This window comes from Podarcis tiliguerta (assembly GCF_965153285.1).
Source record: "Podarcis tiliguerta genome assembly, chromosome: 12".
Taxonomy (NCBI): Eukaryota; Metazoa; Chordata; class Lepidosauria; order Squamata; family Lacertidae; genus Podarcis; species Podarcis tiliguerta.
In genome coordinates this window covers 11,066,322-11,093,806 of record NC_139545.1, presented here as the reverse complement: position 1 = coordinate 11,093,806, position 27,485 = coordinate 11,066,322, and the positions used below count along the sequence as shown (strand labels likewise).

Sequence of the window (27,485 nt, the reverse complement as noted above, 5' to 3'; positions counted from 1 at the left end):
GTGGTGCTTCAGGTTAAGAACAGTTTCAGGTTAAGAACAGACCTCCGGAACGAATTAAGTTCTTAACCTGAGGTACCACTGTACAAAGTTTGTACAGCAGAGAACATTACATGTGTGGCACATGTGGCACAAGTGTGACATGATGATGTTTTCGAACAGGTGACATACATTACTAATAAGGTACTGTTCCATGAGAGGACGATACCACATCAATATATTTACATTGGAATGAGCTGATATCTGCTATTTACATCTAACTCATGCCATGTGTATAATGCTCCCCGGTGTGTGCACCTTTTTATAAGCCATATGATTGAAGTGTTGTTACCCTTGACACTATGGCTGAGATGAGCTAGAAAACTCAAATAAATCAACAAACAAAAGCACCCAAGAAGAATATCAGACATCTTGGAACCCAATGAAGTGGCTTCAACTATCACACCTGAAAATCCAAGAGAAAGTCTATTAAAAACACTGGAAATAATTCACAATTATGGTAATGTAGCGGGTTTCAAACTAAATAATATCAAAACAAAACTTTTGGTGAAAAACCTCACAGCCCAAGAAAAATAAGAACTAGAAAGGTGAAATATCTCGAAATTTGGATAACAGCAAAAAATATTTATCTATATCAAGACAATTGTATTAAGACCTGGTCTGAAATTAAGAGAAATCTGGAGATCTGAGTAGTTTGAAATTACCCTTATGGGGGCGGATATCAATGATTAAAATGAATGCCCTGCCAAAAATGCTTTTCCTTTTCCGATCCATCCCAATCTAATTGGCAAAAGGACATATCCAAATTTATCTGGCAAGAACGAAAGCCTAGGAAAAAAAAACATTTTGTCAATTGACATTAAAGAGAGGGGGGTGGGATTCAGACTACCAGATCTAAAACTTTACTATGCAGCAGCCAGTTTCACATGGATTAGGGAGTGGTGTTTACTCCAGAATTCGGATTTGCTGGACTTGGAGGGGCATGACAACCGATTTGGTTGGCATGCCTACCTCAATTATGGGAAGACTAAGATACAATTATGGGAAGACTATGGTTAAGGGCTTCCTTAACCATATTGTAAGAAAAGTGTTATACATGACATGGGTTAAATATAAAGATTTGATTGAACCAAAAACAGTGTGGTGGATATCACCTTTGGAAGCAAAGGCGGTTAAGAAAAAGAATATGAAAAGAGGTTGGCTGATGTATAAATCACTGTTGAAAGAGGAAGGGAATCAATTAAAGTTAAAGAACTATGAGGATATCAAAGAACATCTCGAAGGATGGCTACAGGACCATCAACTTAATGAGACCTTTAAACAAGATTTAAAAAAAACACAGCTTTGCCACAGAGCCCTCAAAACTGGAAAGAGATTTGCTAAATAACAAAACCAAGCTACTTTCCAAAATTTACCGACTCCTCCTTGACTGGGACTTTGCACACAGCATTCCAATGAGCAACTGGGAGAACCTTTGGAAAGTAAATATGATATTTACTGCCTGTTATGCCATCAAGGAAAACCTAATGAAGATGCAGTATAGATGGTATTTCATGCCATCAAAGTTATCTAAGATGTACAAAAATATTTCAGACAAATGTTGGCAGTGCGGGGAATATGAAGGCAACATGCTCCACATGTGGTGGACATGGACATGTAAAAAAATCAAAGAGTTTTAGAATGTTATATGTGATGAACTGATATTTTTTTTAAAACAGTAACATTTCCCAAAAAACCCGGAGGCCTTCTCAGTTGGAATCATAGGCAGAGAGATACAAAAAAACCTAAAATATTTTTTTTTTTTTTTTTGTATGCAACTGCGGCCGCAAGAATTCTGATTGCAATGAACTGTAAGGGGAAGAGGGTTCCTACAAAAACAGATTGGCAGAATAAATTATTAGAGTTTGCTGAAATGGCTAATATGACAAATAGGCTGAGAGGCAATATAAATCAAAATTTTATTCAAAAATGGGACAAGTTTAAGAAATATTTAATGAAATACAATAGTGGTGTGGCGTCTATGGTAGCTTTTGAATGATTTCTGTGTATATGAATAATAAAAAGTCAAAAGGGTGCAAAACTTGTAAGAAATTATGAGATATTATAAATAGAATAAAGTAATAGTTATTTGTATAACTGGAAAATAGACTGTATGGTGAATTGTATTGTATATGAATGAATTGACTTTTATTTGTAATTTTTTGAAATACCATATATAAGAATGTTTTGTTAGCAATTAAATTCAATTAAAAAAGAAAAAAAGAAAGTGGTTTCAACTAAATGAAGTTAAAGGAGTTCAAGGTCACCAATATCCAGATAACTTCTTATTGCTTTGCTTATCCAAACTCATTTCTTTTTAGGAGCTTTGATTCTGTGTACACACTGTTCATCAATGAAATCCTAAAGATTTTATTGTCCCTGCAAATGGGACATGGAACCATATGGCTTCTAACTTAACGCTCCAAGCCGTGCTCCATCAACCAAGCGTTAATGGCTTCAAAGTTTGCCAAAAGTTTAATTTAGGTCAGTCTGTTCCAGTTGTGTTAATATACCTGAAAAATTCACCTCAGTGACATTGTGAAATGTTCAGCTCCAGTGGCATTTAGAAAATAAAAAATACCTTAAATAATAGCTGCTTCAGATTCATTCTTATGTCATTATGTCACTGAAATTTCCTGCTCCAATTATAGCCTTATAATTATAGCCTGATAATATATGCTTACCATATATTCATTATTTTAACATTCTCATTCAAATTATTAAGGTTCTAGTTCCTGAAGGCATCTAACGTGACAGAGATATATGCAATGTTTAATGAGGCCTGTTTAGCTGGTCACTAGATAAAGTAAAGACTAGTCCTTTAGCTAGTCCATAACTATGGTATTCTTAAAGCTTACTTGAAACTACATCCCCAGTGAACATAGTGGGACTTGGAAGTGGCTTACAGATAGACCTCTTATGGAGTGGCTTACAGATTGTTTCAAACAAGGCAGTCCTTGTCCCCAGGCTTACAACTGAAAAACACAAAATACAAAGGGAGAAAGGACCAAGAAGGGGAGGAACTAATCAACACAAGTTGGGATCGGGAGAAATCTGGTTCAGTTTGCATTGGAAGGAAGCCCACAAAGGGACTTCCACTGACACAATGGGGATTACCCCCTCTCTTAGACTAGTGACCCCTTTCCTGGGCTCAGACATTTCTTGGGGTCCTGATTTCAAGGTCATTCAGATCCAACTACTGGAGCTCATCAAGATCTGACCATCGCCCCCATGACATCTCCATGTAACTCATGCCATAGGCAGAGAAGCCCAAAGCTGCTGGTCTCTTAGCTGGGTTTTCTTTCCCTCCTCTTCCACAGGCTGATGGAATAGCTGTTGCCAGATGACAGTTGGTGAAGGGAGGAGCCTGTATTCTGTTACTTCAGATTCTGTTGCTTCAGTTTCTTAAACTTAATCACTTCAGTGTTACAGCTTAATATTTTGGTATTTTGGTACTATCTGTCACTTGCCCAACCTTTTAACAATCACACTCCTGAGGTACTTCAAATCATGTAACAGACCCAGGGGATCACTACACCCCTCTTAACTGGTTTGGGGGTCTTCTCTATCTAGAAGAACAGTCTTCTCCTGACAGGAATGAGACGCAAGTAGACGGTATCCTCACAGCTTCTACTTCTCCTTCCTCAAACTCGGCCCTCCAATTAACCCCTGTTTCAATACTCTCACAGGACACTACACATTGTCCTTCCTACCTAAGCTCAGAGACTCCTTTCTCTAGCTTTAGATATTCTCCTCAGAGTGGATGCTATACACACAAAAACAATTCCGTAACTCTCCTTCCCGAAACCATCTGTCCCCCTCAAACTCCCTTAGAAACTGCTCCTTTTATTCTCTCTCCCAAAGTGCTGGCTCCACCCCCCTGTGACTAACTGTCTTGGTAGCCAATCAGAGAGAGGTTCCAGCCCTTTGGTGGAATTTTGAGGCACTGCATCACCAGACTCTGGTCTCGCTCAGCTGTTCATCAGAAATACACAATACATCTAGGATGTGTGTGGATTGCATAGAAAAGTAAGTATTCAGTCTCCACCGGTTCTAAATTAATATGTTGTGTGTATGCAGCCCATGCCTTTTGAACTGTGGTATTTGCAATGGCTCTGTGGCATAGCAGAATTAGTCTTGTAATATATCCAGGAGGAAGAAGAACCTGCTAAAAGCCTGGCAAGCTACCGAGTCACCATTTATAAAATGCAGGAAATTGTTGAAGCCTAACTTCCTCTTAGGAAGCAGTTTCAAGAGTAGGTCCTGTGCCCTATGCATAGATGCAGTACAGCCGACGATGGAGCCGGTGGATGACAGGGACTAGAAGGAGCTGTCTGGGCGTAGCATGATATACTGCTGCTATTAAATATATTAATGCACTCTCCATCTGAGGAGCATAATAAAAAAGCTAATAAGATCTGTACTTCTCTGGTCTCTCTTTTTCTTTAAAACCCAGCAAGCAACAATGCGGTTATTATTAAGCAGCTCTGTTGGGCCACACCAGAGACACTGATAATAATAATAATAATAATAATAATAATAATAATAATAATAATAATAATAATAATTTTTTATTTATACCCCGCTCTCAATAGGCTGTAGGCTCATTTCTACACACATCTTGTCTTTTATCTCTCTGAGCAAGCAAGAGGTATGGTCGGAGATCAAGCGCATATTCCAGCCAAGCCAAAGCACTCCAGGTGTGGGGCTTTGGGAGATGGTTGGCCTGGAAAGAGTTCTGGGGGCCAGATAGAGAGGGCCACATTCTGGCCCCTGGGCCTCAGGTTCTCTAGTCCAGGATTACAGTGGATGTTTGTCTGGAATCCTCTCCACCAGAGCCTGGACTCGCTGTATTCAAGCAATTATTGCAGTTCAGTTCAGTTCTATCTGGGCATTAGAACAAATTTCTCTTAAATGGAAGAATGCCTCCTTGCTTTGATGATTAAATAACCTTTATATTATTATTATTGTTATTAATATTCACTCCAGCTATTCAGGGCTTACGATCTCATTAGCAATTGGTATTTGATAAGTGTGGTGGCTATCAAGAGCCTCTAAATTAAAACATTCCAGAAGAAGAACATCTTGTTAGAGAGTTCTCTTTTAATCAAAAGCAAAACAATTTCTCCTTCCATTCTTTACCATTTACCTTCTGGTTTATTGGTTAATGTTTAATGCTCAGATGAAAACTTAATGATCTCAGAATGTCATGTAGTGTGCTGTCCTGATATGCTCCCAGCCGGGTTCCTTCTGTCTGCCATGTGAAATTCCTGAGCAAAGGTTGATACCTTAAAATCTCTCCCTCAGCCATTGTTCAAAACTCCTCAGAGTGACTGGACAATAAATTTTGGAAGCCAATGTCTACCTGAATGAAAGTCATAATGATCAGTTGCTTCCGTGACCATAAGAGAAGATTGCTCGATAAAATGTTTCCCTTTAATTCAACTTGTGGGGTGGGGTGGTTGTTTTTTTAAAAAAAAGAATCATTTGGCACTATAATCTTTATTGTCGCCTGAGAAATCTGTCCCACTCCAGATCCTTTAATTGTTGTTAAAACGATGATGATAATTTGACAAATCCTGCCCTTTCTCCTGAAGGAGCCCTGGGTGGCAGACGCAAGAATGCTAGAACAAAAATTCTCAAAACTGTTTAAAACTTTTTCTCAACCAGTGATTGTCAGAAACATTGTCTGTTAGCCATCAAATGCCTGTGTAATAAAGAAGATGCCCTTTGATTTCAATAAATCAATCAACCAAACATTTCCTTCCCATTTCTGGAGTAGAAAGCCCCCACCCACCCACCCACCGGCTCAGACAAGAAAGCATACAAATGAGAATTGTTGTACGTAACGTTGATGTAATCAAACTATCAGATAATGCGAGGTTTGCTCCTGCGGACCTCGCATTTGTTCCACTAAAGGAGACTACAGGTGCCTTTACGACAGAAACTCTTTTTGGACAGTTTGAGCAAATGGGACTACCAGTTGAGAATCTGTGTGGTCAAAGTTATGATAATAGAAGTAATATGAAAGGCAAAGAAAACAGAATACAAAGAGAATCCTGGACATAAACCCACATACCTTTTTGTGCATTTCAGTGCACACTCTTTCAACTTGATAGTCAATGATGCTGCTAAGTATTGTCTGGAAGAAACTAGTTTCTTCAGTTTGTCTCAACAGATCTATCATTGATAATTTCTCTCTATAATTATTTCTCTGCATCGACTCAGCATTGGCAAATTCTAACTAGCCATGTATCAGACTTAGGCACAACTGTTAAGCCCTTGAACAAAACAAGATGGGAGGCTTGGATCAATGCTTTGAAACCACTGAGATATCATTTTGATAGTCTGATGCTTTAATAGACATATTTGATGACACCAGCTGAAAAGGTTTATCTGGATATGCTTTCCAGATTGAAGCTAAGGTCCTTGCTAATACAATTTGTAAGTTCAGATTTGCGGTATCCATTGTTACACGGCACAACATCCTTGTCAATCTTACAAACAAGCTACTACAAAATAAGGAAGGGTTGTGAGGATGAACTGCGGAGGAGGAGAACTATGCACACCATATTGAATTCCTTGGAATAAAAGGTGCTATTAAAATATACTAATACTAATACTAAATTCAGCTACAACCCTATTGCAAGTGACAAAGAAATAGCTTGTGGGCTGCAAATGTGATAAGGGGTTTCAACAAGTTTTGATAGTTGCTACTGAGATTGCAAAGGAGCTAGAAATACTACCAGACTTTGAGAAAGAACAAATTAGAAAAAGGAGAACAAAACAGAAGTTTGAGTATGAGGCCCAAGAAGAGATACTGCAAGATCCAAAACAGAAATTCAGAGTAGATTTCTAATATGCTGTCTTAGACATGGCCATTCATGTCTAAGAACCAACAGCTACAACAATATTTGGCTTTCTTTGGTTGGTATACCGTATCAACCAAAAATCTACTGAATAAAGTCCTGCAAAAATTTGGAAAAATCATTGATGTGCAATGGAAATAAAGATATTGATGCTGGTGTTCTGGGCTGTTAACTTGTGAGTCGAGGACCCGCTACCCGCTTGGGGATAAATAAGACATATGCATTTTAGTTTAGTGGGCTAAATAAGGCCACAACTTTATTGGTTACAGCCGACCTTCTGATCAGCAAGCCCTAGGCTCTGTGGTTTAACCCACAGCACCACCCGTGTCCCTATCTTTCCACTTAGAGCTCAGCTTTTTTAAAAACAAATTTGAAGGAGACTATATTTTTGCCGTCCCTCCCTCCCTTTGATAAAAAGGGAGAGATTGGTGGGATGAGGGCTTTTTGGGTTGGGTTCTGTTCTGTTCTGGGGTGGGGAATGGAGAGGAGAAGATTTAGCTGGCTGCCTTATGCAGAAATGAGAGGTTGGGTACTGTGTGAGAATGATGCGGCGGGTGTTTTTCAGTAGGCAGTGAAAGCAAATGTGTGTCTGCTCACAAGCAAGCCCTTCTGAATTAAATGGGGCTTACTCCCAGGAAGATAAAAGCAAGTTTAGTTAAACTCAGTGGCGCTTATGCAAGCACAGATTCCACTTACGCCTCTGAGTGGGGGAGCAGATGCAACTTGACTAGTAAATCACTTAAACTATTCATAAATTAGTTTAAAATATATTAAATATAATATATGGAAGTTTAGTTCATATTTTTATTAAACCTACTATTTCCTTACATTTTAAGGCCCTCCACCACTGCATGGAGCCTTGCCAAGGCCCTCTGCTGCCACAGGGGAGTGTGGCACACCCTCTGCCACTGTGGGGAGGTATAGTGGATTCCTCTGCCACCACAGGGAGGCCCAGCAAGGCCGTGTGCTGCTGTGAGGAAGCACGGCACACCCTTTGCCACTACAGGGAGATAAGGTGGGACCCTCTGCCTCCACAGGGAGGCCCAGCAAAGCCTCCGCCGCCACAGATGTATATCGTGATATAGTGAGATATCGCGATATTTAGCTGGTGATATATCGTGATGTTGAAAACCAGATATCGCCCAGCCCTAATCAGCACTTGACCTGAAGGAAACGGTAGCAAAATTTGCAAAGGAAAAGGCAGGCAAAGTAAGAAAGATCTTGATGTGCCTGCAATGGAAACTTAAGAGACTTAAATTTTAACACCACAAATCATGAGATTATTCAAAATGGTTTGTGTGCTAAAACATTCTCTTTTGTATTTGAGAAAGATTAGCAAAGATTGTTGTGTTACTTAGTCTTGCCATTTAAAATAAACTTAGCAGTTTTGAGCTTTTCATTTTTTTCTACAAGACATCTGTTTCTGAAAATTGAAGTTAGCAATTTTTGTTTGTGTGGGGTGCGTGTAGTTAGTCTTGCCTAGGGTGCAGAATAGCCTGGTACTGGCACTGCCCTACTGCCCCCCATACCACCCCATAGAATGAGAGATACTTTGACAAATGGATTTCTTCTCAGGCCTTGCAGGGCTGTTCTTATGCTAATATCCTTTTATTTTCTTCTTCATTTAAAGAAAGCTTGTTGTAACGGAAAAGCTAGCCATATTCTTTACAACTTAAATTATACATATTTAATCTGAGAAGATAATAAAGACAAGCTGCTATTAAGATACTAAGAGGGGGGAGGGAAATGGGCTGAAATTGTGTGTTATCTTTTTTGTGGTTTGTGTTCTTTTTGTCTTTTCCATGCATAGGGATAGCCGAGATGCATAACCATAAACCACAGAAAGAAATACTGGTACACAGGTGCAAGGCTGTTGCTGCTCTAACAGCGATGGTGTGGCTTTTGAGGCAGTTGCTATAGCAACAAGATCATTTATAGAACATGAGCCCATTAAGAGAGAAAAACCATATTTTTAAAACTAAACTAATTGTGCAGGGATATTTTCTGTGTAATCAAACTTGTGTCTGTTTTGTCAGGTTTTGTTTTTCTTCTTTTTCTTCTTTTCTTTTTGTTGTTGTTGCTCAGAACAAACAGGTGAACAGCTTGCCATACATCGTGACACACAGAAAGAAAGCAGGAATGCTATTAGATGTATTGTTGTAGAGATTTACAGATTCCGCAGGCATGGCATTGTTAATTTAGGAGTGGAAATGCCACCAAATTGCCTCCAATCAAAACTTAGTCCAGACTCTCTGTTCTTTGTTGCAATATACCAGTTTCCAGGAACAGGAACAGGCCTTGCTGAATTTTGTCAGATTCCAGGTATGTGAGGTGCTGATGCTGGTACTGATCCTCTACTGCAGGATGGAGAACATGTGGCTCTTCAAATGTTGGCCTACAACTACCCAACACTTGGATATACTGGAATAGAGACCTCCTTCAACTATGCACAGAAAGGCCTGCTGAAGGCCATGGGCTTCACCATGTATGTTCCAGGCTCCAAAATTACGCACTCAAGAGTCCAGACTGTATCCCAGGATCTGATCATGATTGGTGGATTGAAGCCTGTTGGGTTGAAATAAACGACAGACGAGTGACAAGTGTCATACGGGAGGCATCTCTCGAGCATGTCTCAGAGAGTCCCTTTTATTGAATATTACAGCATTGCCACGTATGTGCTTGTTGCTGATTGGTTAACACAAGGACAAAGCAAGGGTTGCATATAGGCATTAATCATCAATAGATTAAAGGTTGGGAAAGGAATACAGAGTTGGACAGGTATGAAAACTAGCGATTGATATAGCAAAACTTAAAAGGGTATAACCATCGCATTCCATAGCTGTGGTCAACCGCGCATTAAGAACAGGAACAGGTGAACTTAATATGAACTGAACATAGGCAGAAAAAACTTCCCATCAGAAGCCAATTTGCTTGATGGTCTCCTAAAACAATCCAGAGGCGAAGTGGGGAGATCTGTTAATTCTTATTGAGAACCTCTGGCTAGCAATCTTCTATTTAACGACAGAGGGCTGATATCACAGGAGCATAGTGCAAAATCAGCTACATAGTCCATATAAATGTAATCAGGGACATATTACATATAAGTGGCAGAAGTTATATGTTACATATAACTGTCTCCTAGATATCCACACAATGACATGGGCATCTCCTGGTCAACTCAAACAAAACGTAGGTTTTCACACTCTTGTGAAAAGTCATGCTCTTGAATGTTGTGAAACTTAACCATGAATTGCGACGTGGTCTAGATCTCATAACATAAACCCTATTTAATTATTGCTGGCACACACTAAGCTGTTGTGAATAACATGTTCACAAACTCTATACAGATTCCATCTGGTAGGCATTTAAACTTTTGTGCAGTGTACAGATAACTTTGTACTGACTACAGGATGAAGGGCATTTCAAAACCTCTAGGTATCTTTTGTCTACGTATGGTACATCAGGGATCAAGGTCTTATTATTGTAAATCTGTATGTGCTATGAAAGTGTAGACTCACACCTGCCTTCTCAGCGCCCCCCTCTTCCCTACCTTTATGAAACCTAATCTGTGAACCCAGGGGATGCTCATTAAAAAGCAGGCATGAAACTGCATAGCTTGCAAAGAAAATCAGAATGCTTTCCCCTCCCTCCTTCTCTCCTTCCACGGAGTTTATTAAAGTACTCAGTTTTCATCCATTCATCTTGCGATGCACGTTCCCCTGCACAGTATTATATCTGCTTTATTAAACCATTAAAAGTTCCTTAAGCATAATCATTTTAATTTATAAACTTCCAGGATCATTAGTGATTAATTACTGACCACATTAAAAGAGAAGTCATTGTGCGTTGTGCAAGCATGGGAACTTTGGCAATGCAACGACCACAACAGGTCTGTTGAGAAAGGGGTTCTGGCTCATAGCAGTCTTGTCTGTGGTGGCTGGCTGGTTCCTTTCTTTTGGTTTTGTAGTGTAACAGTGGCAAGAGCTGCCTGCTCAGGGTAAACAGGTCACCTGATCCCACAAATGCACAAACTGTAGATGTGTCCAGTATATCTGAAGAAGCATCTCCACCCCCATCCTTCTGCCTGGACACTGAGATCCAGTGCCAAGGGCCTTCTGGCGGTTCTTTCACTGCAAGAAGCCAAGTTACAGGGAACCAGGCAGAGGGCCTTCTCGGTAGTGGCGCCCTCCCTGTGGAACGCCCTCCCACAAGATGGAGCAATGGATCCAAACTACAAGAAAGAAGATTCCACCTAAACATTAGGAAGAACTTCCTGACAGTAAGAGCTGACAGTGGAATTTGCTGCCAAGGAGTGTGGTGGAGTCTCCTTCTTTGGAGGTCTTTAAGCAGAGACTTGACAACCATATGTCAGGAGTGCTCTGAGGGTGTTTCCTGCTTCGCAGGGGGTTGGACTCGATGGCCCTTGTGGTCTCTTCCAACTCTATGATTCTATGATTCTAAGATGTCAAAGAGAACAACAACTCCCAGACTTTTAGAAGACATCAGAAGGCAGCCCTGTTTAGGGAAGCTTTTAATGTTTGATGCATTACGGTATTTTAATATTTTGTTGGAAGCTGCCCAGAGTGGCTGGGGAAGCCCAGCCAGATGGGCGGGGTATAAAAAATAAATAAATAAATAAATAAATAAATAAATAAATTCAAGAGTTCAAATGCCAAAAAGAAAAGAGAAAAATGGGAGGAAAAGAAAACTCTAACGGATAAAGGGAAAATCCCAAACAGTACAATAAGGACTGACCATGCTCATTGGACATAGAACATTGACAGACCAATTGGGGTCAGAAAACCAGGAACTGGTGGAATGGAATGAAGTTGTTGGAACAGTCAGCACATCACACGGCAACATTCCTCACTCCTGCCCAAAATTCACAATGTGCCAGTCTCAGCCCCCTCCGGTACCTGCAGTTTAGGAAGAATAATACTGTCCTTCTGGAGCCCCAATCCCTTAATCAGTATATGTGGAATGCGTTGAACTCTAGAAAGTGTCATACAGATGCTAAGCATGAAAGATGAAACATCGCTGAGGAAAGCACAGGAGGATAAGAAGAAGCCTGGCTTTCGTTCCGCTCCCCTACTTTGCAAATAGCATCCATCTTTTCAATAAATATATTTGGTTGTGAACCACATATTTGTTTGTGATGATTTCTCAGGAAATGTAATCTAAGTGTGACTAACTGGAGTTTTTTTTTTTTTTAAAAAAAACTAATCTGATAATTATGGTATCTCAGGCTTTTCTTTTCTTTTTCCAATAAAAGGGAATTCACATTTTTGAACCTGTTAGGTGCATTCATCCACAGTTTCAAAATATTTCTGCCTTAAATAATTATACAATCTTTCTAGCTTATTTACTCCCTTGAAATTTATTTGCTTCCTCAAAAAATCTAATCAGCCATATCCCTGGTCTGCTTCTGTTGCTACTCCCAAAGTCTTTATTTGATCTAAAAGCTGCTATTTTTCTAACTTGGTTTTCTTTCTTATTTTCCTCCTTTAAAAATAAAATGAAATGAAATAAAAATACTCCTGATAGATCACTTCACAGCTATTTTAGATTACTGGACAACTGACATTTTGCATCATGCCCATGGGGAAATATTCACTTAAGATTTGATGAATGACATTTACCACCTTTTCTGCAACACATACCAAAAATTCAGCCAATGGCCTTTTTTGCTCAGAGGCAAAATATCTCTGAGTACCAGACAACAGGGACAAAGCAACAGGGAATGGGTATCTTGGGCGGTATTCAACTAAGTTTTACTCAGAGGAGACCCATTGAAATGAATGAACATGACTGTGGTCTATTATTTCAGCAGGTCTGCTCTCATTAATACAGTTAGCTCAGTTGGTTGGAGCATGGTGCTCATAACACAAAGGTCACGAGTTTGATCTCCTGACGAGCTGTCTATATAGTCCTGCATTGCAGGGGGTTGGATTAGATGACCCTCAAGGTCTTGTCCAACTCTACAGTTCTATGATTTTATGAATACCACTCCATATCCTGCTCGTGAGCTTCCAAGGGGATCTGATTAATTACTGTAAGCTGCTTGGGACACGACCGGGTGAAAGCCAGAATACAAATAAACAAAACGAAACAAGCAAAAGGTGACCTTGATATGATCCAGGAAGGTGAAATAAAGGAACACAAGAAGTTGTTTTCTAGAAGAAGAAGAAGAGTTTGGATTTGATATCCCACTTTATCACTACCTGGAGGAGTCTCAAAGCGGCTAACATTCTACTTTCCCTTCCTCCCCCACAACAAACACTCTGTGAGGTGAGTGGGGCTGAGAGACTTCAAGGAAGTGTGACTGGCCCAAGGTCACCCAGCAGCTGCATGTGGAGGAGCGGAGACGCGAACCCGGTTCCCCAGATTACAAGACTACTGCTCTCAACCACTACACCACACTGGCTCGCAGACTGAGTCAGACCATTGATCCAACTAGCTCAGGGTTGTCTGCAATGACTGACAGTGGCTTTCCAGGGTATCAGTCAGGAAGCATTCCCAGTTCTACCTGGAAATACAAAGAATTTAACCTGGAATCATTTGCATGCAATATACATACACTATGGCCCTTCCCCATCATGTTCTTACTCAGGATGATCCGAATGTGCATACTGTTCTTTGTTAGCATGCAACAAATTAGCAACCATGTTTGAAGAATATCATCCTCACTGCGTATCTTGATGTGTATTTGCCACTGTAGGTCAAAGGACAGCAGGTTTGCTTGAGCATTAGCAAAGCCAAAGGAGGCTATTCTTCCTTTGGTCTTTGGAAAGGCTGTATGAGTGTCCGACCCATGAGTGAATGTAGCTTGATCTCTCAACCTTGACCACAGTTTTGAAATCTGACCTTCGCCAAAAGAACATTTAGGAGACAGGGGAACAGCTTTTCTTGATCATCTTTCCATGTCTATCATAATAACTGAATTGGTCTAAACGGATTACATATCCATTTATATCTCTTTGGAATGCAGTTATTCCCTGGCTAAATGAACATTGTCAGCTCATATTCTCCAGCCAGTGATTTGACAGGTTATGACAGCCAGCTGGATAGTCATTTTATTGTTGTTGTTATTGTTATTATAGGCTTACAACTTAGCTGCAAAAATGAACCACGGTTACAATCCCAGTGAGGCTGCGGATGCGAATGTGCTGAACAATCGAAGAAGCAAACTTCAACGATTCTCTTCATCAAACAGCGTGAGAAATGGGGAGCTGGGAATTTTATGTACAGCCGTTGCGGGCTGGTTGTTTTTGATTTTGCCTCTGGCTTTTCTAAATGCAAACAAAATGGACACTTTCCTTTCCATTTTTGTCATCTACCTTTAAATTCTAGAGCTACCTCTTTTAAAAGAACAGAGGAAGCACTTCAGATTGTACGGCTGCCAGCCATCATTTCTCCATGCTTTTTTCATTTGGAATTGCTAGCCGCTAAGAAACTTCAAGATAAAGGAGAGCAAAGAACCATTTGCAGAAGGCAATGGCAAAATGAAGGACATGCAGAGGTAGGTGAAGAACATTTAAGATACAGGCAACTTATATTGAAGAGGGCAGCAACATTCCCTTGGAATTGAATAGCTTGTTATTGGGCCCCATGGAAGCAGAAGCTGGCAAAAAATGTGAATTCTCTTTAAAGTTATCCTTCTGAAAATAGTTCAGTGCAGTGAAAAAAGCATACACACACTAACTGAACATTATATGCAAAAAAGAGAAAGACCAAACCCTGGGTAAAAATGCTTGCACATAATACGAATGTTGCAAAACATCGATATGATATTGCAATCCAAACTATTGCAATATTTTGCATAAAGTAACGGTATGTTGCAACATGGGTGAAATCCAGAAACTTGCAAGGCTGACTTGTGATAATCAAGAGCCACTTCAGGGGAAACATGCCTGCAATTTTCAGGATGACTGCAATTAAAGCTTCAAAGTTTCCGAGTCCATTACAAGTTATAAAAAATCCTAGGAATACAGTGCTGGCCTATCTTTGTGCAATCCTGTTCCCTGGCAAATTGAAGTAAGATGTGAGTTCAGTTGTCACTTGGGAAGTCTGAAAATCCTCAGAGATGACATACTACCAACACAGAACCAATGAATCACAGAACCCTGCGATCACACGTGCCTCCTCTGTGAGAGGTCTGGAGGGTGGCAACATGAGAAGGGGCCTTTTTGCTGTGGCTTCCTGTTTGTGGAATGTTTTCCCCCTTACATATCTTTAGGCACCAGGCAAAATATTTCTCTTCTCCCAGGCCTTGGATAATTAAACCATCTATGGGCCTTTAAACTCTCTGTGTGAGTATTATTGTTTTTGCTTGTTACTATGTTATGTATTAAGGATGTGACGGGGTGAGCTCCCGTTGCTCGGTCCCTGCTCCTGCCAACCTAGCAGTTCGAAAGCACGTCAAAGTGCAAGTAGATAAATAGGTACCGCTTCGGTGGGAAGATAAACAGCATTTCCGTGCGCTGCTCTGGTTCACTAGAAGCGGCTTAGTCATGCTGGCCACACAACCTGGAAGCTATACGCTGGCTCCCTCGGCCAATAAAGCGAGATGAGCACCGCAACCCCAGAGTCGGTCACGACTGGACCTAATGGTCAGGGGTCCCTTTACCTTTTTATGTTATGTATTTTTGTGTTTTTATTTTGTAAACCATCTTGAGATCTTTGGATGAAGGGTGCTATAGAAAATTATTAATAGTCATACCTAGTCAGAGGAAGTCAGTATGTACATGGAGGAATGGACTGAGTATAACCACAGGTCACATGGAGCTGAGGGCAAATGCAGCCCATAAGTGCAGTCTAGCCCAAGGTTAGCCAACATGGTGTCCTGTAGTTCTTGCAGACTGAAGTTTCCATCCTTCTTGCCCATTGCCCATATTGGCTGGGACTGATAAGAGCTGGAGTCCAAAAAATATGGAAGGCACCACTTTGGCTACCCATAATGTAAACAATCATCTGGGAGATGAAGCCCTGAAGCAAGATTCAGGAACAGGAAGAGTCAAGGCAGAGAAAAGACCTTCAGGACCATGGACAGCTAACAGGTAGCATACAAATTAATAATTGTTCCCAAAGTCCCAGAAGCTTGTATATTTCTAACCTGTCTTACTGCATGACACAAATTCCATAGCCACTCGAAGAAGTGGGAAGCCTGAAGTCCTGCATTCATTGTTGTTTGGTGGTTTCCTGATAGCTCCATTGGCATATTTGGGGGCATGGAATGAAAGACTGCAAAGTTTTGGGTATACTGCATGGCAGTTCCCAAATTGGTAGTGTATTACAGTGGTTAGAACAGAAACTCAGACTAGGACCTGGCCTCTTAGGTAAACTGATTTCTGAGGTCCGTTTGAAAAGCAGTATAAAAATACTGCAAATAAATAAATAACTCTTTTGAGATGGTCTTTCATGAACCCTAGAAGCGTGTTTGGGCAAACCTTGCCAGAGGTATCAATCCTGATATCTCATCCTGGATGAAATTCCTTGTTGTTGTTTAGTCATGGCCAACTCTTCGTGACCCACCCCAACATAAATCCTGGCTACCCCCATGATAGAATAGCAGAATTGTAGAGTTGGAAGAAACCTCAAGAGCCATCTACTCCAACCCCCTGCAGAAATCAAAGCTAAACAATCTCCACCAGATAGCCATCCAACCTCTGTTTAAAGATATCCAATCAAAGTCCATCACCTTGTAAGGCGGTCTGTTCCACAGTCAAACAGCTCTTACCATCAGAAACTTCTTCCTACTGTTTAATTAGAATATTTGTTCTTGTCTTTTGAATCCAGTGGTTCAGGTTCTACCCTCTGGAGCACCAGAATACAAGCTCAGTCCCTTCCAATATTTGAAGCTGGTTATCCCATCACCTCTCTGTCTTCTCTTCTCTAGGCAAAACATACTCAAATTCCCTCAGTTGTTCCTCATAACATGTGCTTTCCAGACCCTTCATCATCTTGGTCTCTGTCCTCTGCACATGTTCTAGGTTGTCAATGTTCTTCTTAAACTGTGGTGTCCAGAACTGGACACAGGACTCCAGGTGGGGTCTGACCAGTGCAGAATAGAGTGCTACTATTATTTCCTTTGATCTGGACACTCCCGTTGATGCTGTCAAATTGCATTAGCTTTTTTTGCTGCTGCATCACACTGTTGTCTCGTGTTAAGTTTGCAGTCTACTAAAACCCCTAGATTCTTTTCACATATACTGCTGGCCAGCCAGGTGTCCACCACCCTATGCTTGTGCATCTGATTATTCATGCCTAAATGCAGAAGCTTACATTTGTCTTTATTAAAATTCATTCTCTTAGTTTGGACTCAGGTCTGCATTTCGTTAAGGTTCAATCCCCACATTAGGCAAAAAGATTCCTGCATTGCCGGGGGTTAGACTAGATGACCCCAACTCTATGATTCTATGATTGCATGCACACTGTCACTGGCTTCTTATGACCCCTGAAGGTAACCAAGAATTATACCTTGGGTCAGGACCCTTCTGATGTGTGCGTCAAAAGCAAATTTCTTTCCTTTTTAATTTTTTTTTTTCAAATTATTGGAAAGTAAATACCGTATTTTTCATCCCATAGGACGCTCCGTCCCATAGGACGCACCTAGTTCTTTTGGGGGGAACTCCCGCAGGGCTCCCCACGCTGCGGGTGTCTGCCCAGCGCGTGGGGCGCTCTGCTTCAGGGCACTCTGCGCGCTGGGCAGCAGGCTGCTATCCGCAGCGTGGGGAGCCCTGCGGGAACTCCCACAGGGCTCCCCAGGCTTGCTGATAGCTTCCTGAAGCCTGGAGAGCGATAGGGGTCGGTGCGCACCGACCCCTCTCGCTCTCCAAGCTTCAGTGAAAGCCTGTATTCGCCCCATAGGACACACACAGATTTCCCCTTCATTTTTGGAGGGGAAAAAGTGCGCTCTATAGGGTGAAAAATACGGTACATCGATACCAAACCATACATAAAGAATAATATAAAGAAAGAAAAAATAGAGAAGAAAAAGAAGAAATGCAAAGAAAAGTAGTCAGTAAAAGAATAAAGAGAAGTATAATATTTCAACACAAGCAACACTATCTTACAAAATAATAGTAATAATAGACTTCCATCACTCTCCTAACACTTCCTTTCACATTTCATATTTTATCTGTATTTCAGTATTATTTTCATCTTAACATATAGATGTGTGTGTGTGTGTGTGTGTGTATTTTCCCCTTTCTATTCACGAGGTCATTCTTGACACAGCCAAAGTTTTACATTAGAACCTTGTCTTTCTAAATAATCATTTGTGCACTTCCATTCCTTCTTGACTGTATTCTTTGGCTTTAGTCTTATTATATCCATTAATTTGGCCAGTTCCAAATAGTCACAGAATTTACATGGCCATTCCTCTTTGGTCGGTACCTGGTTACCCTTCCAGTATTTAGCCACCAGGATTCTCGCCGCTGATGTCACATACAAAAGCAAATGTCATAACACACAGTTATGTGTTCTCTGGCCATTTATATCTTTTCCAAAACAAATCACATTTAGTTTTTGCAAGCAGCAAAGAAAGCCCTCTGCTCTTGGAGTTGTTGTTTTTTTAAAAGTATGATTGGGAGAGGGGACAATCATTCAGAAAATGTATCTGTGCACACACTGGGGTCTGCTAATGTCTGAAACAGTCCACTTGTTTCTGCTTGCCTTCGTTGCTGCCTCCATCCAAAAATCTGGGAAGAGAGAACCTCTCACAGAAGATTTCTCAAGTCTGGTGCAGATCTGAAAAGACAGGGTAACCTATGACTACATTCACTGCTGGGACTCAAAAGGGCAGTGTCTGATGCTGTGCAAGCAGCCACTGAGCAGAACAATTAGTCCTGACAGTCCCTGCAGTACCAGGTGCACTGACCATAGAAGATTGCCAGACTTTAGCAGTCTAAAGACTACGGGGATGTGGAAGTTACTCTCTGACAAGCAATGATGCCCTGATGTGGCATTCTGGGGGACTGCTGCAGGATGACTTATGCAGAAGCAGTTTTAAGGCTTTGTTTGTTTGTTTAATGGCACTGTTCTGCCAATAACTACAAGGACAACTAAACAACAAGGGACGCGGGTGGTGCTGTGGTCTAAACCACAGAGCCTAAGGCTTGCCGATCAGAAGGTCGGCAGTTTGAATCCCCGCAACCGGGTGAGCTCCCGTTGCTCGGTCCCAACTCCTGCCCACCTAGCAGTTCGAAAGCACGTCAAAGTGCAAGTAGATAAATAGGTACCGCTCCGGTGGGAAGGTAAACGGCGTTCCCGTGCGCTGCTCTGGTTTGCCAGAAGCGGCTTACTCATGCTGGCCACATGACCCGGAAGCTGTCTGCGGACAAACACCGGCTCCCTCAGCCTATAGAGCGAGATGAGTGCGCAACCCCAGAGTCATCCGCGACTGGACCTAGAGGTCAGAGGTACCTTTACCTTTACCTTGTTTGCTTAATGGCACTGTTCTGCTGATAACTACAAGGACAACAAAACAACAAGGAAACCACTTGACTACAAAGCCTCTTTTGCACCATATTCACCTCACAGAGCTGCAATCCCAGAGTTCCCTAAGGAAGAGGGATTGGTGGTTAAACTACTGAGAACCGCGGCTCAGTGAGGGAAACACAGGTTCCTAGCAACTCTCGGAACCCATAACAAATGACAGGTTTCCCAGGATTCTTTGGGGCAGCCATGGCTGTTTATGGCGGGTCATGCGGCCACTAGAAAAGAGTGGATGCAGTAACCAGAGAGATTGAGGTTCCGATCCTATACATTCTTACCTTGGAGTATCTCCCACTGAATTGAACGGAATGTACTATTAAGTAGACATACATAGGATTCTGCTGCTGCAACGCGTGCTCCTTGGCTCCCAATATTATTGGGGATTTCGTTTATCTCTGTTCAGAATTGAGGCTACTTAAGAAAGACCTGCATGCTCAGAGTGAAGGCAGAAGGCAGATCCTGAAGTTGGCCTGAGAAGGTTTTGTACCACTTTGTTTTGTGTTAATATTTTAAATTGTGAACTGCCCTGAGATCTACGGATGAAGGGTGGTATACAAATTTAATTAATTTAATTAATAATATTATAAAGTGATTAATTAATTAGTTAATATTATAGAGTGATAGGATACTGCTTTAAGTGTACAGTGCGGATGGGGCCTAAGATATAAAAACCATAAAGCAGTGTGTCTGCAACAATGAAAACAAAAGCCACTCGCCCGCCCCCAAATTAAATCACTGGCTTAAAAACAGAATGGCCCAGATTACATATACCTGGGTGCATAGGATGGTTTTCACCTGGTTCCTCTGAGTACCAGTTGCCAGCAATCACAAAGTCGGAGAAGTGCTGCTGTGCTGAGGTCATTATTGCAGGCATCCCATAGTCATCTAGTTGACCACTGTGAGAATGTGGATTAGATCGGGCCACTGATCTGACCTGGTGGGATTCTTTTAATCTTCTTCATTGACACTGACAGCTCTGTATATCTACCATGTCAGTATGTGATGGATGGTGCTGGCTGGTTGAGACAGACTGGTGTCAATCCACAATATTTTTGGAGTGTATCTTCACTATAAATATCCAGTTCTCTATCTACTAAACTCTGCCATCCAGCTGATGCTGAGATAAATCTACAGTGGGTGTGTTCTTGATAGCTTGACAAGCTGTGGTGGAAATTGGGAGCCCAAGCAGCCTTTGTTCTTTAGTGGGCAGGGCATCTGACTTAAACCAAGGATGTACAGATTCCAATCCCCTCTTACAGTGCAATCCTAGCTTTGCGCACTCAGAAGTAAGTCCTACTGAATTCAAGGTGGCTTCCTCCGAGATAGCTAGGGTTAGGATTACACCTTTAGTCATGAAGCTCTGGTGTGAGCACACAAGCATCCTCAGATTGCTGTTGATGGTCAGTGGTTGCTGGTGCAAGGATTGGGCTGGGGTGGGGAGAAAGAGTGTGCAGATTGAACGGGGTGTGTGTGTGTGTCCCGCTTTCCCATCCTAAAATGTTGGACAGTATGTGAGTCACTTTTTCTATCCTTAGATGACACCCCTGACCCAGGCACCCATTTGATGATGCAAATACCTTTCCTGACTTTCTCAGGGCTTCTGAATTAATTCAAGCCCGTTATTGTTAATATCCATTTTCCTGGGGATTAAAATCCTAACTGTAGCCACTTAGAACACACACACACACACACACACACACACACTACTGATATATGAAGTAAAGGCAATCACTGTCATCTCTTAAGTACCCATTAATCTTTAAAGAGATGCCTTTTGTTTTATACATAGATTTTTCCAAAATACACAAATGAAAAACACCAGCCACTGCAGTAACCTCAGCTGCAAGCCAACAGTTTCGGTAGCGATTGTGGCTGCTTTAACAAGACTAACAGAATTTCAGAACCAAAGTTGTGTCTCCTACGTGTGACACAGCAGCAGAATAAGAGTGGTGGGTGAAGTCGTTCTTTCTCCAGAGGTTGGAAGCTCAGTAGACGTACTGCAAGAACTTCAGCTTAGCTCCTTATCTCGTCATCCACCCAGGCCCTAAAGAGAGCTTGACTATTTTACAGAGGAGGTTGAAGGTTTGCTTAGCCTTCGGTGCATGAGAGGGCTTGCCCGATTTTAACCTGCTGTTCCCAGCTCCAAATATTTGTGATGTGAGTCACCGCAACTGAATCAATTGATCGATAAATGCAGAACTGCATCCTTCCCATCTCCTTCCCTCTGACTGTCCCTTCCCATTAGCTAAGGGGGTGGACTAGCCTTTTGCTTCCCTCCCCATTCTTCTTTTCCTTTCAAATTGTGTCACTTCGATGATGAGTCTGTGACCAGGGGACGCTTTGGTTTTTTTTAATACCACTACAGCACTTATAAGGGTTTAGGCACTTCATAAGTGTTTCAAACAACAACTTACCGGCACAGCATGAATTCTATTGCCAGAAATTCTCTCAAGCCTCCTGCCTCTCTCTCTCTCTCTCTCTCTCTCTCTCTCTCTCTCTCTCTCTCATTAAGCATTTCGATATTTGAGAGGCAACTGAGAAAGGATTTAAAGCCATATGTGAGTAGAATTCATTTTCATGGTTTCCAAATGTTAATATCATCCACCCAAGTCACAGAGAGTTCATTTTAAGGATATGGCTTTACAAGGGAAAAAAACAACCCCTCTGGTTCAAAGCAAATAAACAGCAGAGCTGCATTTTTGAGGCTAAATTGTCTATAGCAAACCCAGCCATGTGCAGTACTAAAGTATATGGAAGATGCATGCAGGGAATAACAGTTAGTGGGCTCCTCTTCCTCCTTATCAGTGTCTAGATGTGGAATTCTTTTCAAAGGTCTACTATGGCAGTCTAGAACCCAACGTTGAGAGTTGAGAAGCAGGGTCATTATCTACATTGCTGAGAAGTCAGACTCATCTCGCTGTGAACTGTCATCAGGTATAGCCATCCCACCAGGCTGTAAAAGATGGAGAAGAGGGAAGCAGTGTCACTCCAATGGTACCTCTAGGGTACCACTTCCATCAAACTTCTCCCTCTAACAGCTGACACACAGCATTCCTTCCATCAAGCTGCAACAGAGGGAAAGATGGAAAGCAGTGCTCGTCTCTTTCAACTGCTTCCATCCAAGCTGGTTGTTCTGTAACTATCTTTACGACTACTACAATTAATGTATTAATCACTTCCTAAATTGCCGTCTCAAGAACTAAGTTTCCCTCTTCCCTCCAGACGTCCTTTCCTTTTATGACATGCCTCTCAGATTGTAAGCAAGAGGACAGGGGCTGTCTCATCATTCATCTTTGTCAGCTGTATGAGTCAGGGACTGGGCAGAGGAGGAATGGTAGAGACCACCTCCCCATCCTGACCCTTCCGGGGAGAAGGAAGACAGTATAGATTTATAACGGGTTTGAGGGAGGTGGCAGCTCAGAGGCAGATGAGGGGAAAAGTTGGGAAATTGTGGGACAGCCAGAACAACACCCGGATTCCAGACCCTCTATCTCAAATAACCTGGCGAGCCTTGAAAGTAGGAGAGCAAAGAGCTCAGAGACAGAGGGCACGTAACAGCACCTGTACAAGAGATGATGAGAATGACAAATGAAGAAGTGGGAGAGACAGGGGGTGGAGATTCACTCGGGACAACACCATTATCCAAGAGGCTGGATTCCATACCATTTCTCTGTAAACATTGAAATAAAAAAGGACAGTAAGAAACTTTTCCTTGTCTTTTTACTTTCCTGGGTAACCAGCTGGGAGCCGCTGACAGCATCCTGACAGTATGGGAACATTTTTTGGCTAGGGTAAAAATGCTTCAAAAAATGAGCAGCACATCAGAATTCTCAGATAGTACAGTTGGATTTTTAAAAAAATCATATTTAAGAAAGATGATCTACGTATAACAAAGGCACCGGCCAAACTTTTTAGTTTTACTTTAGTCATTGTCAGGGCCTGTTTAAATATTTTCTCAGCAGTGAAGCTGTTCTGAAAATAACTTCCATGTCGTTGGGCTCCGTGTAGCTGTGAGAAGAGAACATTTGAATCTCCTTCCCCCCATGGATCTGCCAGATTGTGTGGGAAGGTGTCCGTGCCAATGCAGCTTCTCCCTATGTGGGAAAGAGAATTCAAACATTCTTGTAGCCACATGGAGTCCTGACCGTGTCGAAGCCATTTTCAACAGCTGCCATGCTAGTGAGAGAAAGTTTGAATTGGGGGCTCAGTTAGATCTTGCCTCAGGTGTAGCTCAGAGCTACGCAGGGAAGCAAAGGGTGTCAGTTTTTAAAATAAATAAACCAGCCTAACTAATTCATGAATTTATGAATATGGTTCCTACCAATATTCTAAATGCCACCTGAAATGCTAGAGAATGAGCTTGCTTCCAGGGTAGACCCTGTAACATACAATGCCAGCCAGTCAAGGCTCCCCACAGCAAGTCTGGCCACATGACCCAGAAGCTGTACGCCGGCTCCCTTGGCCAATAAAGCGAGATCAGCTCCACAACCCCAGAGTCGTCCTCAATTGGACCTAATGGTCAAGGGTCCCTTTACCTTTAGTGTTCCAAACGGGAAATTTTATAGTTAAAGAACAGGATGGGCTACTCACTGAAGGATTTTCTCCACTCGAGGCTGTTTCAGGGAAATGCTGTAGTTCAACTGCTTTGCATGCAAAAGGTCCTAGCCTCAAACCCCAGCATCTCCAGCTTGGGCTGGAAAAGACTCTTGCCTGAAACCTTGGAGATCTGTTGCTGATCAGTGGTGACGATAGTGAGCCAGATGATCTGAACTGGCACAAGGCAGCTCCTTCTGTTTCTAAGTGGCGGCGACAAAGCTGTTTGCAAAAAGGAAGGGGGGGAAATGACTTAAACCCTCTGCTGCCTCATCTGTCCCCAGTAAAAAAATCACTATAATTAACAAACACCACAATATCTACGAAAATGACTCTATAAAAGTGTGTGTGTATTTTCAGTGGTGCCTGATTACAAAGTCAGCCCAGAGCCACACTATACATCTTAAGTGGTATGTGTTGGGATACTGCCAGGGAGACAAAGTCCATCATGACTCCATGTCGTCTCCGGACGTCCATCGATCTCCCGTAGACACGCAGTATCAGCAATTAGCGACACGAGCTCCAGAAACAGCTTGCCACATTCCAGAGCCGATGCACGCTCTATCAGCAGATAATGCACACAGCGAAAGATGCACTCAGGAGAGCATATTTACAACTTTATTCAGCGTTGGTCAGAACAAAGAGAAAACATGACTGCCTGCTTCAGTGTCTCCGGCACAGAGAGAGAGAGAAACAAAGCAAAGACACAACAGAAACATCCTGTGAAACAGGAAATACGCAGGCTGTGACACAAACATCCTGCTCCCTTTTAAGGTGGAACGGAAATATCCTAGCAGTATGATGCCTCTTTAGAAATTCATGGCTTCCCCCAAAGAATTCTGGGAGCTGTAGTTTGTTAAACATGCTGAGAGTTGTTAGGAGACCCCCTTTCCTGCCCCCTAACAAAGCTACAATTACCAAAACTCCCTGTGAAGAAGGATTGACTGTTAAACCACTGCAAACTGTTACTTGGTGAGCAGAATGGGGTCTCCTAGCAACTCTCAGAACTCTTAACAACTACATCTCCCATGATGCTTTGGGGGAAGCTATGACTGTTTAAAATGGTGTCATAGGGTTTTAAATGTATGTGGGAATGTGGCCATGTCTTCTGCACTCTCTCCTTCAGGAAATGTGCTATATACAAGTTGTCCTTAACTCCCCACTATTTTGACAAAAGAGGAGTAGAAAAGAAAGTAATGAGGGCCTTTTAATTTGTTTGTTTGTTTGCTTGTTCATTTGCTTTATATATTAAAAAAAACCCTATTACGAACCTATTATGAATAAGTTCCATGTAGCTGTTATATACAGTACCGGTATGTGCATTTATTATATCTTTGTTTGTTTCCTTGGAATTTGTGTAGCTATTACAGTGGTACCTCAGGTTAAGTACTTAATTCGTTCCGGAGGTCCGTACTTAACCTGAAGCTGTTCTTAGCCTGAAGCACCACTTTAGCTAATGGGGCCTCCCACTGCCGCCATGCCGCTGGAGCATGATTTCTGTTCTCATCCTGAAGCAAAGTTCTTAACCTGAAACACTATTTCTGGGTTAGCGGAGTCTGTAACCTGAAGTGTATTTAACCTGAAGCATATGTAACCCGAGGTACCACTGTATATTACAAAGTGTCTATGTTTATATGATTTAGAACTACGAACAGCTGATGAAGCCCCTTTGGGCGAAACAGGGGAATAGTCAGGAATCCTTGTCTTGTTTGCCTGTGCCAGCATCTACCAGTGCCAGTTTCTTTTGTCTACCAACTTTATCATCTTCATTAGACACTTAGATTATTTCATAGAATCATAGAATCATAGAGTTGGAAGAGACCACAAGGGCCATCGAGTCCAACCCCCTGCCAAGCAGGAAACACCATCAGAGCATTCCTGACATATGGTTGTCAAGCCTCTGCTTAAAGACCTCCAAAGAAGGAGACTCCACCACACTCCTTGGCAGCAAATTCCACTGTCGAACAGCTCTTACTGTCAGGAAGTTCTTCCTAATGTTTAGGTGGAATCTTCTTTCTTCTTTCTTGTAGTTTGGATCCATTGCTCCGTGTCCGCTTCTCTGGAGCAGCAGAAAACAACCTTTCTCCCTCCTCTATGTGACATCCTTTTATATATTATAACATGGCTATCATATCACCCCTTAACCTCCTCTTCTCCAGGCTAAACATGCCCAGCTCCCTTAGCCGTTCCTCATAAGGCATCGTTTCCAGGCCTTTGACCATTTTGGTTGCCCTCCTCTGGACAACCCTGTCACTCTTCTAAGGAATACGTCATACAGAAAAATACAAGAGAAGATGAAGAAATTAGAAATGAATGTATTACGGCACTGACAAAATAGGATTTGTATTTTGTACATAGTGGATTTGGTTGTCGACTGAATAAGCTACATTTCAATATATTATGTCACGATGTTGATTTTGACACTATGAGAAGCAGTATCTAATTTCTCAGAAGTCGTTTCTAGTAAATAACTTTGCAATTGTTATCATACAGCCTATTACGTCTACGTGTTTATTCAACTGGATTTGCATAATATAGGCATTCTGGTGGCTTTGTTTTTCTTTGTTTTATATGGCAACATAGTGATCTGGCTCCCATGAAATTTGTTTCCACGACGGGGATTTTCATTCCAAACAGGCCAAGGTTGTTACTGGATTTAGCTTAGAGTGACATTCGAAGTAAATTTGGGAAGTTCTTCTTTGGGTAGCACATCTGAGAGGTTTTGACAGGGGGAAAAGATCAATAAGACCAGCAAATTTTCTTGGGGTGAAAGGGAGTGTTTGTTCACAACCAGCGGCTAACATCACAGGCCATCCATAATACGAGCAAAATAAACATCTCCAGTGACACTCTGGACTGTCACATTTCCCCCTGCAGAATAGCAATCCAACATGGCTGCTCTTCTACCTTCTGCTCAGAATGTTATCAGCAAGTTATTTTTGGATTGCTAGCAAGGTTACTCTGTGTCTGCATGACTTGTCCATGCAACATCGTTCAAAACAATATTTATTATTCATACGGCAAACATATCTCCCACGAAATGGACAGTTTTCGTTGCAATGGAAGCTTTTTAAGGGTTATAGGGAATGATAACAAAGAATGTCACTTGGAAATGCATGTGAGGAAGAGGAATGGACCTGAAGCACGTTTCTCTCACATTTTACATTTATGCATTTCTCCCTTCCCTTCTCTTTTACTCTATCTTCATATGTTTTGCTTTGGCCTTCAGTGCCAGGTACTGCCTCACAGTCCCTTGCCCGACCTAGAGATGAGTGAATCTGTCAATTTCAGTTTCTCTCATTTTCCCAGTCTTAAATTTGGTACTGCACAATTCCACACCCATTTGCTTTTTCTTTCTTTTTTTAAAAAAAGAAAAAGTCATTGTGGAATATCTCTGGCATTTTAGTGCAAATCCCTTAGTTGAGTGAAGTTTACACGCTAAACAAAACCAAAAACATGCCCAAACTTCAAATCAACAAACAGAGTTAAAAG

General features: G+C 41.7%; 4 long non-coding RNA genes across 4 annotated transcripts; 1 reads left to right on the top strand and 3 right to left on the bottom strand.

Annotated features, from left to right (window-relative positions):
• Positions 1–621: 621 nt before the first annotated feature.
• On the bottom strand, positions 622–3,946 carry LOC310661236. The gene is made up of 3 exons (XR_014503850.1): positions 3,750–3,946; positions 2,895–3,011; positions 622–825 (listed from the first exon to the last, which is right to left on the bottom strand). It is a non-coding gene; the product is annotated as an uncharacterized lncRNA (long non-coding RNA).
• A 14,252-nt stretch (positions 3,947–18,198) lies between these two features.
• On the bottom strand, positions 18,199–20,680 carry LOC310660512. The gene is made up of 2 exons (XR_014503461.1): positions 20,172–20,680; positions 18,199–18,653 (listed from the first exon to the last, which is right to left on the bottom strand). It is a non-coding gene; the product is annotated as an uncharacterized lncRNA (long non-coding RNA).
• Positions 19,807–22,047, top strand: LOC310660510. Its single transcript, XR_014503458.1, has 2 exons — positions 19,807–19,878; positions 21,913–22,047. It is a non-coding gene; the product is annotated as an uncharacterized lncRNA (long non-coding RNA).
• LOC310660494 lies at positions 21,710–25,203 on the bottom strand. The gene is made up of 3 exons (XR_014503435.1): positions 24,912–25,203; positions 23,991–24,215; positions 21,710–22,353 (listed from the first exon to the last, which is right to left on the bottom strand). It is a non-coding gene; the product is annotated as an uncharacterized lncRNA (long non-coding RNA).
• Positions 25,204–27,485: the final 2,282 nt, after the last annotated feature.